This window comes from Cylas formicarius, unplaced genomic scaffold, assembly GCF_029955315.1.
Source record: "Cylas formicarius isolate icCylForm1 unplaced genomic scaffold, icCylForm1.1 PGA_scaffold_1__22_contigs__length_36826433, whole genome shotgun sequence".
NCBI classification, from domain to species: Eukaryota; Metazoa; Arthropoda; class Insecta; order Coleoptera; family Brentidae; genus Cylas; species Cylas formicarius.
Window position 1 is genome coordinate 18,400,150 of NW_026844264.1, and position 13,168 is coordinate 18,413,317.

At 34.0% G+C, this 13,168-nt stretch overlaps 1 protein-coding gene across 2 annotated transcripts in view; it reads right to left on the minus strand.

Moving 5' to 3' along the window:
* The window catches only part of LOC132697070 (neuroligin-4, Y-linked-like), a 489,753-nt gene that overhangs the window by 421,984 nt on the left and 54,601 nt on the right, over positions 1–13,168 (minus strand). The gene's annotated exons all lie outside the window — the stretch shown is intronic.

The window sequence follows — 13,168 nt, forward strand, 5'->3', positions numbered from 1 at the left end:
AATAAATTAAACCAACCAAAATTACAAAAATCGTAACAACAATAATCAAATTACCCGACAAAACATTGATAAATCATTTTCGCTGTAATGTTAATGCGTTATATTTCAATGAAATTATTTGTTTGCTATTTGTAGCACAAAAATGTGGTCGCGTGTTCGCAATAGAAACAGTTAAAAATCGTTTGTTCGCGTGACATCCGGACTACAATTTATTAGTATTAATTATTTAGCGGTTGAATCACATTTGATATTTGATCAAAATCGTCATAAACGTAACACTAAACTTTGACGAATGAAGACGTATTTACTTTCTATTTTATTCTAACAAATATTTTCCATTTACTATCAATATTTTTGTTAATCAAATAACTAATTAGAATAAGTAACGTTAAACTGAAAGTTTAATTAAAGTACACAAAATATATCAATTTAAAATTTTATAGGAAATTGTTTCGACCAGTAATATATAACTAAACACCACAGTATATATAACAGTAATACATAAATAAACACCAGTGTTTTGAATGTAAGTAATTTTTTTAACCGAAAACGTGTTGCACGGAAAACAAATTTACTCCAAATTCGAAAGTAGGTTTAAGTTTCCGATGACCCAATGAAATGAATGAATGAAAACCTTCAGTGCGAAACCCTTAACTCATGCAGCTTTAAAAAATATTTTTTACGAAAAAATGCACCTTTATATTGGTATGGTCGTTATCTTTAAAAATGTCTAATATTATGATAAAAATACTTTTTTCTCAGAACTTTACCGCCCAGTAGCTAGAAAACCACCAAAAATATTTCTTTATATTTGCATGGATCTTGCACAATAAAGTTACTCAAAATAAAAATTTTAGAAAAATTTAATCAAGCCAATTATATTTTAGAGGGAGAGAGAATAAGTACAGTCAGAACAATTCTTTCTATCTCACCAACAAACTCGACCCTTGCGGTCCCGGACAATTTATAAACTGTCTTTATAGTATTCTTTAATAGGTAATTGCGATAGCATTGAATCCATTGACTATCACATAACACTCATAAAAATTTGTTATTATTAATGTAATACAAAAGCTTTAAAAAATATTTTTTCGAAAAAATGCAGCTTTGGTATTGTCGTTATCATTAAAAATGTCTAATATTATGATCAAAACACTACTTTCTCAGAACTTTACCGCCCAGTAGCTAAAAACCCATCAAAAATATTTCTTTATATTTGCATGGATCTCGCTCAATCAAGTTCCTCAAAATAAAAATTTTAGATAAATTTAATCAAGCCAATTATAGTTTGGAAAGAGAGGGAGAGATAATAAGTAGAATCAGAACAATTCTTTCTATCTCACCAATAAACTCGACCCTTGCGATCCCGGACAACTGTCTTTATAGTATGCTTTAGTAGGTAATTGCGATAGGATTGAATCCATTGACTATCACATAACAATCACAAAAATTTGTTATCATTAATTTTATTTATCTACTAAACGTACAATAATTAAAATGACGGGGGTGGACCCAAACTGACACAAAACGTTTTGGTGAAGGCAATAAAGGGCAGCTTCCATTTCGAACTCCGTAAACACGTTTAAATTGCTTATGACTACGAGGTAAACTTTGCACTTACGGTAGGCAAGTAATTGGAACGCGCATACGTCAATAAGACACTGCCCAAGTTACACCATTGCACAAACTAGTTGCGAATTTATTTTAAGCGATTAAGCGGATAGTTTCCCTGTTCCCCCTTTGTGGCTCTTGATAGAATTATAACTTGTTGAGAAGAATTTAAACCGCCTTCCGACAGAGGCAAAATTACGAAATGTTATCAAACCGGATAATTCAAATAAAAAAATAATAACTGTTTCAACAGGATCAGTGAATTTATGTATTAAGAAGTGAAAGTCATCAAATGAAACCCCTCTATCGCTGGACTCCACTGTTCAGCTAAACTCAGAACCATCAAGCAAAAACGTTAGTGTTCAGTGTTCGTACTAAGTAATTCATTATTTCGGCCTTATCAACGCATAAAGCCACTAGATAACAGCGTAAAGTAGGGTAAAATTGTGAAATTTCAGGCGATTATGATATTTTTTGCCCATGATGGGATGATGTTCCTCGCATGTGCACATATTTCATACCATAACCTGCACTATCGGCCAAATTTTTCATGCAACAATTTGCACACCTGCAACCTGTTTTTCCGACGAAAATTGGTTGCCATGTAGGGATATTTTGAAAGAATATCGTTAGAAAAATGTCATTTTAAAAGCGAAATCTGTCAAATTCACGAACTGCCAGCCGCCATCTGGAATGTCAGTGCATTTTATTTGTTAAAAAAGACGTATCAAATAACTGGCGCATGCGCTTATTATTACGGAAATGCCTCTAAACACACTTATTAATCTCATACAGCGCGGAATATTACACTCCAAAGTGTAATTATGTAAAAAAAACTTTTTCTACTTTAAAAATAACGTTAACCATTGACCAAGTTTTGCATTCATTGAAATCGATTATAAAATTCTCATTCTTGTGCTTTTGTCCGCAGCATAAATGCTTCAAACCAGCGATGTGCCGAGTACGGTTTGACTCGAGTCAGACTCGATTCCTGCTTTGTACTCGCCTACTCGAATACCACTTTAATTTGATTCGAGTACGCCGGACTCGAATCAGAGAGAATCGATTCGTACTCGCAGACTCAATTCTATTCATGCGAGTCCAACTGACTAGAGAGTTTAGTATTCGAGTTCGGTCAACTCCTTCGTACTCGTAACTAGTTTACTTAAGCAATGAAGTGGCGCGGCGGGCAAGTTTGAACCTGCAACTTTTTATTTTGATTTCTTTGATTTGTGTTAGCAGTTTTTGTGAGTACTGAGTATTTCAGAGTGACTTTATTTAATTGTTTATTGATAATAACTGTGATTTGACTGTAATTTAATTTACTATAGAATGGCGCCGAAAAAAACCTCAGGTGTGTGGAAGTGTTTTGAGAAAGTGGACGACAATAAAATAAAGTGCAAAAACTGTGACTCTGTGTTTAAAGATTTCAAAAACACAACTAATTTGTTAAAGCACCTAAAAAAATCTCATCCTATTATTTACTCGACTGAGATTGACAATTCTTCAATTATCTCCTCTGCTGAAAGTGATTCCGATTTATTAAGTGTATCTTCTGGTTCTGGCGATGGAACACCAGTCCACGAGGACAAGAACTCCAATCTATCCCAGTTGACAGACGGTGAGACACCACCAGCACCACCACCACGTAAACGGCAACTTCAGATGACGTTTCCGTCGAAGCAAGCTCTGAACTTTAAAAATGTGGATAAAGCATTATTGAGAATGGTGTGTGTTGATTTTCAGCCGCTTCAAGTCGTTGAGAATACAGGTTTTCAAGAGTATACTCGGGCGCTTAACCCTAATATGATCTACCTTCGCGAAAGATTCTTTCGGAAAAATTAATTCCGGAGCAATATTCTTTGGCAAGAAAGGTTACGCAAGAGATGCTTAAAGTAACAGATTACATTGCTTTGACAACAGACTTGTGGACCTCCGAGAGCAGCAAAAGCTACATGACCCTGACAATTCATTTCATTTACGATGGCAAGTCTAAAACTTTAACGTTATCCACCAGGGAAGTGAAGGATGCCCATACGTCAGAAAATTTAGCTCGAGAAATGAAAGATATATTGGAAACCGAATGAATCATTTGCGTCACAACTGACAATGCGGTTAATATAAAAGAAGCTGTTATTGATATTCTGCAAAAATGTCACCACTGTTGTGTAGCTCATACATTGAACTTGGTGGTTCAGGATACCATCAAAAACAACAAACTATTAATTCAATTGATTGAAAAGTGCCGAGCAATAGTAGCCTATTTCAAAAGAAGCAATAATGCTGCATATAAATTAAAACAGGTTCAAGAACAAATGCAGCTGGAACCCTTAAAACTAAAGCAAGATGTCCTGACAAGATGGAATTCAGTGTATTATATGCTCGAACGTCTGGATAAGGTCAAGATACCTCTTTCTGCTGCAATTTCTTCATTACCTGGCTGTCCGGATAACCTTAACGCTGACGAATGGATCGAGGTGCACGAGTGCCTTTGTGTTTTAAAACCTGAGGAATAAATGACGGGTATTATATCTGACGAGCAATATCCAACGTTATCCTGCATCATACCTCTTATTCGCAGAGTACAAACGTCACTAAGAAGTTGCAGTTCCAATTCCGAAGTCGCCAGCAGGTTAAACATAAAATTACTGGATGTTTTCGATAGAAGATTTGGCGGTCATGAGATCAACAAAACCCTTGCTGAAGCAACATTCATGGATCCAAGATTTAAAAAAGCTGGTTTTGGCGTCGAGAAAAATGCAGATAATGCTCAAAAATTTGTTATTGACGAGTTGATGATGTTGGAAACACAGGAATATCAAGCTCAATTCCATGTACCTAATAGATCTCTACTGTCATCTACCTCACGTCTCGAAACACGTACAACTTCATCTTCAAATTCCCAGCAGATAACTTCAGAGGGGACTGGCGAGAATTTATGGGAGCATCTAGATAAAAAGGTATTGGAATTTTCGAGCATAGAAAACCCCACCACATCAGCAATCATCAAGGTGAAACAGTACGTAGAGCTACCCTATTTGGATAGAAAAGCCAATCCACTTACATTTTGGGAACTTCGCAAAATCACCAACAGCGGCCTTTATAAAATTGCTTTAAAGTATTTATGCATTCCAGCCACTTCCGTTCCTTCGGAACGACTTTTCTCTAAGGCTGGACTTTTATGCAACCAACGCCGCAATAGATTGGAGCCCAAGAAGGTTGACCAAATACTGTTTCTGAACAGTCATTTCAAATAACTTTCATTTTCTTATATCTATTTTTTTTTTCATATTCATTTAGTTTTGGAGTGTATTCTGCGTTCGGTTTAGGTAGTTTAGATGGATACCTTACTACCTAAACTTTGTATTCTAAGCTATTGAGTTTGTGTGCCTACTTAATGTACAGTTAAAAACAAATTTGATTATAATGCTTACTATATCTAGTATTAAAAGAATTGTTTAAAGCTGTCTCAAATTAATAGAATATTATCTAAACTCTAAGTTGAGAATTTTTTAAATTATTTTCTATGTTTTTCTAATTATCTCCTTAGAATTCTTTTGCCTTTGTTTTTATTTAATGTTTATAATTATCTTTCATTAAAAATATTGATTTACCCATTATTATTGTGTCAATGCTTAACACTCTGGGCTAGAATTTCCAGACTCGAATTTTGGACTCGAATCCTGGACTCAAATTTCCAGACTCGAGTTACTCTCTAGTCCGCCCGAACTCGAGTCATATTCGAATACTAAACAGAGAATTCGAGTACTGGACTCGAATCAGGGAATTGAGTCATGGTTCGAGTACCATATAAATTGACTCGAGTCGACTCGATTCATCGAAACAGCGACTCGGCACAATTCTACCTCAAACTGTTAAAAATGGTTAAAGAACACAGTGTTATAAAATATTACATCAATATTCAAAATAACGACTTCCTGGCATATTTATTCATGATGACAAATCGGCTAATCTGTGTGACATAACTAAACAAAAATGTATTTCCAATTATGTCAAAATCAGTGCTAATTATATAATATCTTTGGGGTTTGGATGTCTTTTGATAGAATTAAGAAGAAAATAGGGAATAACCTACCATAATCTGTTCTCAGGACTCGCTTCCAGCACATCAGGAAGCGGTACGATATTCAAAATATTTTAACATATAACAAAATCTTGAATGGTGCTAGAGTCCAAAAATCCAGAATTTCAAGTTCTTTCTAACCACGAAAACTATGGAGAATAGCTGCCATGTATAGGTATGTTAGTGGCTAAGATGCTGGAAGGTTGAAAATATGAAAACGTCCAGCAAGGATTACTTTCCTTCCAAAACATTAGACACACATATTTATACTTTTTAAAATTAAGTTTCACTCTTAACGGTCTGTTTATTTTAACGCACTATATTTCTTAAACAAATCTTATTTACATTTACTTTATACTACCACTATCATGGACTTTGTCGAGGAGGTGGCACTTGGTCTTGATGGCACTAAGGTGGTAAGAGCCACATTGTTTGACTTGACTAAAGCTTTGGACTCTATGATCACAATGTATTGTATCGGAAATTGGAGTGGTATGGTGTGAGGGGCACTCCGCTCGAATTGCATGAGTCTTTCCTGAACATTAGATCTCAGTTGGTCGAAATCAACGGAACTAGGAGCGACGAACTTCCCGTCAGGTATGGTGTTCCGCTAGGCCCTTACTTTTCGTTATATACATTAATGATCTCCCCTTAAACATCCCCCATCATGTTACGCTCTACGCAGACGATACTCCCCTCCTTATAAGGGGAAAGAATTTCATTCATCTGTGTCCGCGTAGAGGAAGTCGCGGAGACTTGGTTCAACTGCAACAATCTTGTTCTTAATCACAGCAAAACTCAGCGCATGAGTAGAGTCAGTCATCTGAATCAAGTCCCAATTAATCTATTGGACGTCACACTGGATAGATCGTTGACATGGGAATCACATATCGAGCTCCTTTGTAACAGATTGTCTACTAGACTTTACCTGCTGAGGCATCATCAAATCCTTTGCCCCACCGATCATGCTGAGGATGGCTTATTTTGGATTATTTAATTCCTTGATGTCATACGCAGTCTTAAACTGGACCGGGTCTGTCCATGCAGCCAAAGCTTTCTGAATGCAAAAGAAAGCTATACGCACAATTCACGGATCAACACCTGACACATTGTCGCCCTATCTTCAAGAGGCTAAAAATCATGACACTTCTTAGTCTGTTCATTTACCGTGCACTGACCAACGTCCATGAAAATATATACGCTTTTGAAAGACATTCTGCCAGACCTAAACACAACACCAGACAGGCAGACCTCATCGTACCATACTATTCCAGACTGACGACCTGGGCAAGGAATAAGCCTCGCACCGACTTGTACAATGTTCTTCCTCAACATATCAGAGACTGATCACAGTCTAAATTTTCCAGAAGAGTTAGACTGTTTCTTCTGGAGCATCCTTTTTACTCAATTACAGAATATACCCTTTCAGCCAAACACGAATCTTACCTACATATCGATATTTACGATTTCTGTTAAATTTTAGATTCCATCGTTTTTATAGTTTGTAATTTATGTATTGTACTTTTATAGTGTATGTCTATTGTATATTTTGTAATATTGCTTTCAGGGATGGAATTTTTCTATTTTTCCATCTTAAGACTCTGTTTATACGATTTATTTATACACAACCACAAGTTGTCAGCGTAAATCTTTCTTTTTTCTTTTACACTACTGACGCGCCATTTGTTGTAAAGACCTTTTATGTAAAAAATGGCTAAATAAATCTATCTATCTATAGTCGAAAAGATACAGGATAATTCACACGGAACGCGGAACATTTAAAAAGGGCTTTAAATAAGAATATGCATAATACAAGTCACGACTTCAAACTAATGGCCTCCGAAAGTGTAAATCACTTAATTTTAAGTGGATACATCCGATATTCCGCTTCTTCCTGCAGCTTCATTCTATCCCGTCTTTTATTGTACCTCTTTTAACTTGAATCTGTTTTCGGTAATTAGCAGAACCAGCGCCAAGAGCTCACTTGTAAATCGTAAAAGTCGCATAAAATAAATGGATTGTAATAAAATGTGTTTTATTAGACTGCTTTAAATAGTTCTCCAAAGCTGTAGAAATATTTAAATTTTATTATCTAACATTTGTGGGTTTGACTTTAAGTATCCGTTTACAGCATTAGTGAAGTTTGATTAAAATTACTATTTTCCCTACATAATGAATTGAGAAATATTTTCCCAGTACATGTTTGCCTTAATTGCACTCCCGCTTGTACCAATGCAATTTACTTTTTTCTGTTCGAGCTTTCGAGACGAGCCGAAGCTCTATCGAAGTTTTCTTAATTCCCGCATGATTTCGTGAAGTATGGTACCCCTAGGAGGATAATTGTAATTAAGTGAGTCAAGCGAAGCACAACTCTAGAGGGTGATTAGTTTTACTTCTTTGCTCTGTGATGGTTTTTTGATTAAATGGAGCGTTCGTAAAAATTACTGCTGTTTTACTGAATTAATTTGATTTAATTTAAATTATACAGTTTTACTTATATATATATATATATATATATATATATATATATATATATATATATATATATATATATATATATATATATATATATATATATATATATATATATATATATATATATATATATATATATATATTATATATATATATATATATATATATATATATATATATATATATATATATATATATATATATATATATATATATACAGGGTTTTTCACTTAAAACTCCGCACGCCAATAAGTCCAAAACGAAAAGAAATATTTAATTTATGTAAAAAGTAGTCAAAGTGTGGGGTCAAGTAGATATTTCCTAAAGTTTAAAAAATTCGACGCCTGCAAAGAGCTGGGCGTCGCGACGCGTCGAAAAATAATTCGATTGCAGAGACTTTGGAAATACGCGCATACAAAAGTACATATTATTTAAAAACTTTTTTGTTATTTACTCAAACTTATTTACTTTACCCGTTTCTAAGTTGTACCGATTTAAAGTAAAGATTTCTTCAAACTACACTTCCGGAACTATTAGAAGAAGTGCCTCTTGACACTAGAATGAATATGTGGCTACAGCAGGATGGAGCGCCTGCACATAATATCCAAATAGTAACGAGGTATTTGAACCGAGAATATCCCAACAGATGGTTTGGTACTAATGGACCGGTAAGGTGGCCGGCGAGGTCCCCGGACATTACACCACCAGATTATTTTCTTTGGTGCTACCTAAAAACGTTATCTATGAAGAACCTATCGAAGATATGGCTGATCTCATTAACAAAATTTGTGCAGCGTGTGCCGCTATCACTCTCCTACGAGTGACCCAAGCTCATCTGTTAAAAGTTTTTGATAGTTGTGTTCGAGCAGATGGACATAATTTTGAACAAAATTTTTGAAATGTCTTATTATGTAGTTAATTGCAATAATAATTTTGGTTATTAACTTGTAGGTATTTTACTGTTTTTTCATTTATTTATCATGTTATCAGAACTAAATCAATAAAAAATAATAAATAAAATCATACTAAAATAGTTGAAATCTATTGTTTGTAATTGCACTTAAAACAACTGCGATAACAATGGTTGTCATAGTAACTAACATTCATGGCATACTTGTAAAAATAAGCGTTAATCACATTTTTTATTAATCAAGAAATGTTTACTTTAAATCGATATAACTTAGAAACGGGCAAAGTAAATAAGTTTGAGTAAATAACAAAAAAGTTTTTAAATAATATGTACTTTTGTATGCGCGTATTTCCAAAGTCTCTGCAATCGAATAATTTTTCGACGCGTCGCAACGCCCAGCTCTTTGCAGGCGTCGAATTTTTTAAACTTTAGGAAATATCTACTTGACCCCACACTTTGACTACTTTTTACATAAATTTAATATTTCTTTTCGTTTTGGACTTATTGGCGTGCGGAGTTTTAAGTGAAAAACCCTGTATATATATATATATATATATATATATATATATATATATATATATATATATATATATATATATATATATATATATATATACATATATATTTATTTATTTATATATATATATATATATATATATTTATTTATTTTTTTTTTTTCACGTATTGATTCACGGATGGAAAAATGTGATGACACTATATTCCGGGATATCATCCATTCGCTTGTTGAACTCCGACTGGAATCCTGCAGACGTTTCGCCAAAATCTCACTTGGCATCTTCAATGCTCGCGCTCCGAAAAGACTGTTCGAAGTGTTTTCGGAGCGCGAGCATCGAAGACGCCAAGTGAGATTTTGACGAAACGTCTGCAGGATTCCAGTCGGAGTTCAACAAGCGAATGGATGATATCCCGGAATATAGTGTCATCACATTTTTCCATCCGTGAATCAATACGTGAATATATATATATATATATATATATATATATATATATATATATATATATATATATATATATATATATATATATATATATATATATATATATATATATATATATATATATATATATATATATATATATATATAAAAGTAAAAGTAAAAAAGTCGGAATTTCCATTAGTCGACATACATATCCACAAAGCTTCAGGGCAAAGCTCTGTCTTACTTGATTGCTAAGAAATGGACAAATGGACAAGGTAACTCATTCTTATCATAACAAAAAAAAATATCCCGACTAATTCGAATCATGGATAATTGAAAGATATTAGTTTTGGTTAGTAAAACCTTAGCTACTTTAACCTCATCTTAACGCATAGTAGCCATTCTGGCAAGCAAAAGACTAGGCAGCAGAAACGGTACTAGTAGGGGTGTGAGCAATAGGCAAGTAGGCTGTAGACTCCGTTGACCACAAACGTACTCGACGCTCATACTTGTTGGGATTACACACACACAGTTAGGAATAAGCAGAACAAATTTTAAACGTCCAGTAAGAATACATACCAGATACTAACAAATACTCATCCCATATTTATCGTTAATAATGACGCTTGGTTGATAAGAAAACTGATGGATTCCTAAGATTTTAGTTTCTCCACAGCATCTTTCTGCACTCCTTCTCTTTACCTGACAGAACAGCTGTATCAATTCTATTTTGTCTGCGCTTGTAAATATTGTCAATATCAACTATTTTAATTCTCTTTGTAAATCATTGCTAAAACAATAACTTTGTATCTAATCTGATTTAATTAGATAATATGGTATATTACTATTTTTGAAAGAAATGTTTACAACAGACTTCAATTATTTTTGAACTTTAGTGTGACGTTGATAGCTTATTGGGAAAAACTATAATATTTTTAAAAGCATATTTTAGTTATTAAAACTTTTTCTCAAAATTGAACACTATTGCGTCACGCCGCATGCGTCGTGTATAATAAACAAAAGGCTTCTAAAGATGTTTACATAGTAATGTCCGGTTTTACATGACTGCAAGCCCGATAGTCCTGTAATTATTGCTAAGGTATAACTGAACATTCCGGATTCAGAAATATTCAGCTAAACAAACACGAAGTCGATTAAAGATTCATTGCGAAGTTTCGTTATATCGAATTCATTATGCATTCCAGCGGTTTTGAGAATCCGCTAAATTAGCGGAATTGATTGTGAAAAGAAAATTTAAATTTACAGGTAGAAAGTTTGGGCAAAGATTGTGTAGAGGAATGAGCGAATTTTGAGCGACCGGGCAAACGCCTTGCAAAAAAGCTGCTCTCACAGAATAGAGAGTGGTAACTTTTAAAGTTGATATGTTCGAAACCGAAATATATGCAAAACATTTTTTCTACTCACTACTCTAAAATACCCATTTGTGATCAGATCGGATTGGAAAATATAAAACATTGATTTTGAAATTTGTAAATTGTGATGTCATGTCACACTTCACGCACTTACTCGTTTATTATGAAAGTTTTCTACTGCGTGATTTTATTGCTCTTTCTTAAAGTATTGTCTTTATTTGACAGATTTTATCAAACATATTCTAATTACTCACAGATACTTTCACCATTTGCAACATATGTTTATGATAATTATGTGATAATTTGACTATATTACACGTGAAAATGGTGCATGACAAATAATTTTGCCAAATTCAGGGGAATATAATGTATAATAAACTGACCTAACACTGCTTTTGAGTCACAAAGAATTTCAAAAGTTTTAAAAGTTACGTTACTATTCATATATCACAAGATTTATTAAAAAATCATAATATATCAAATCATGCGATTTATTAAAAAAGGAATTAACCATTTCTGACGAGCGTAGACCTCTGAAGAAAGGGTGGCCACTACTGCTACCGAAATTCTAGACAGTAATTTGAAACTCCAAAACCGTTAAGCCCCAATAAAAGTTTTATCTGTAAACTCTGGCGAAAATCTAAGCTACACAACTAACAAATTGAACTCTAGAGAAAAGTTAAATGAATTATTAAAAGTTTGCATTTTCGCTTTGATACGGCAACTTTCTTGTCTCTACCAGATTATTTTGGGCCTCATTGGCGGGGGCAATTTTTCTCTCTTCTCTAGTCGACAATATGGATCTTCTGATTCGCAGCCTACAAAATGTCAAAACCGATTAAAATCACAATTTCACGGCTTTTTTATTGTACTGGGCGACGGTAATGTAAATATAAGATGGCTTCTCTCCTTTCTAGATTAATTCTACGGCTAGCGGCGAGAATGGTTATATCATAATTTTTAATGCAATTCTCAACAACGTATTTATATTTAAATTCACGCTATATTCGCGGCAACAACCCCTATGCGGATATGCGAAAGAATAAAACCCGATTTTGTGCATGTACGTAATCCGAGCCGGTAATATAAAACATTTATGCCGCTCACTTGATTTCTTACAGTCGCAATGTTTCCATTGTTACATTCGTTATGTTCTGCTCCAGGTATACGAATACAAACCGCGGAGAACAAAAGAAAATGAGCAATAAAGCTTAGTCCAGAATGCGAACGGTGGGTTTATCTATGTATTTTGCCGTCTTTATTGTTACAACCGACACGGTATATACAATATTAAACAGTAAGATCATGAAAACACCACGCCAAAACGCCGGATTTATGTTTGCGGTTTGTATACAGGTAACGCCATTATACGTGTGGATATCCGAATCGGCTGAAAATATTCATAAGCTTAGTTTAAAACCGCTTTTTATTCTAGACTGCTGATGCGAATATAGCAGGTTTGCCATTTCACCAATATTGGTTGTTGGTTGTGATAGGGGGCAAAATTTCGGTTGTTGTTCTGCTTATTCGAGTATTGAAGATCCTATCCTGATACCTATATTATATATTATTTATACGTCTCAGCCTCATTGCCTTATCTTACAAATCTTGGATCATCTCTATCTGATGACTCTAGTTTTTCACTGATAACAGTAGTTTTCCACTAAGTAATAAGTATCTATTTATTTATTTACCACCGCTCAATTGAATAATTCCAATTACAGAAACTAAAATATTCAAAATAAATAAGAACTAAAAGTTCAGATTTTCACGA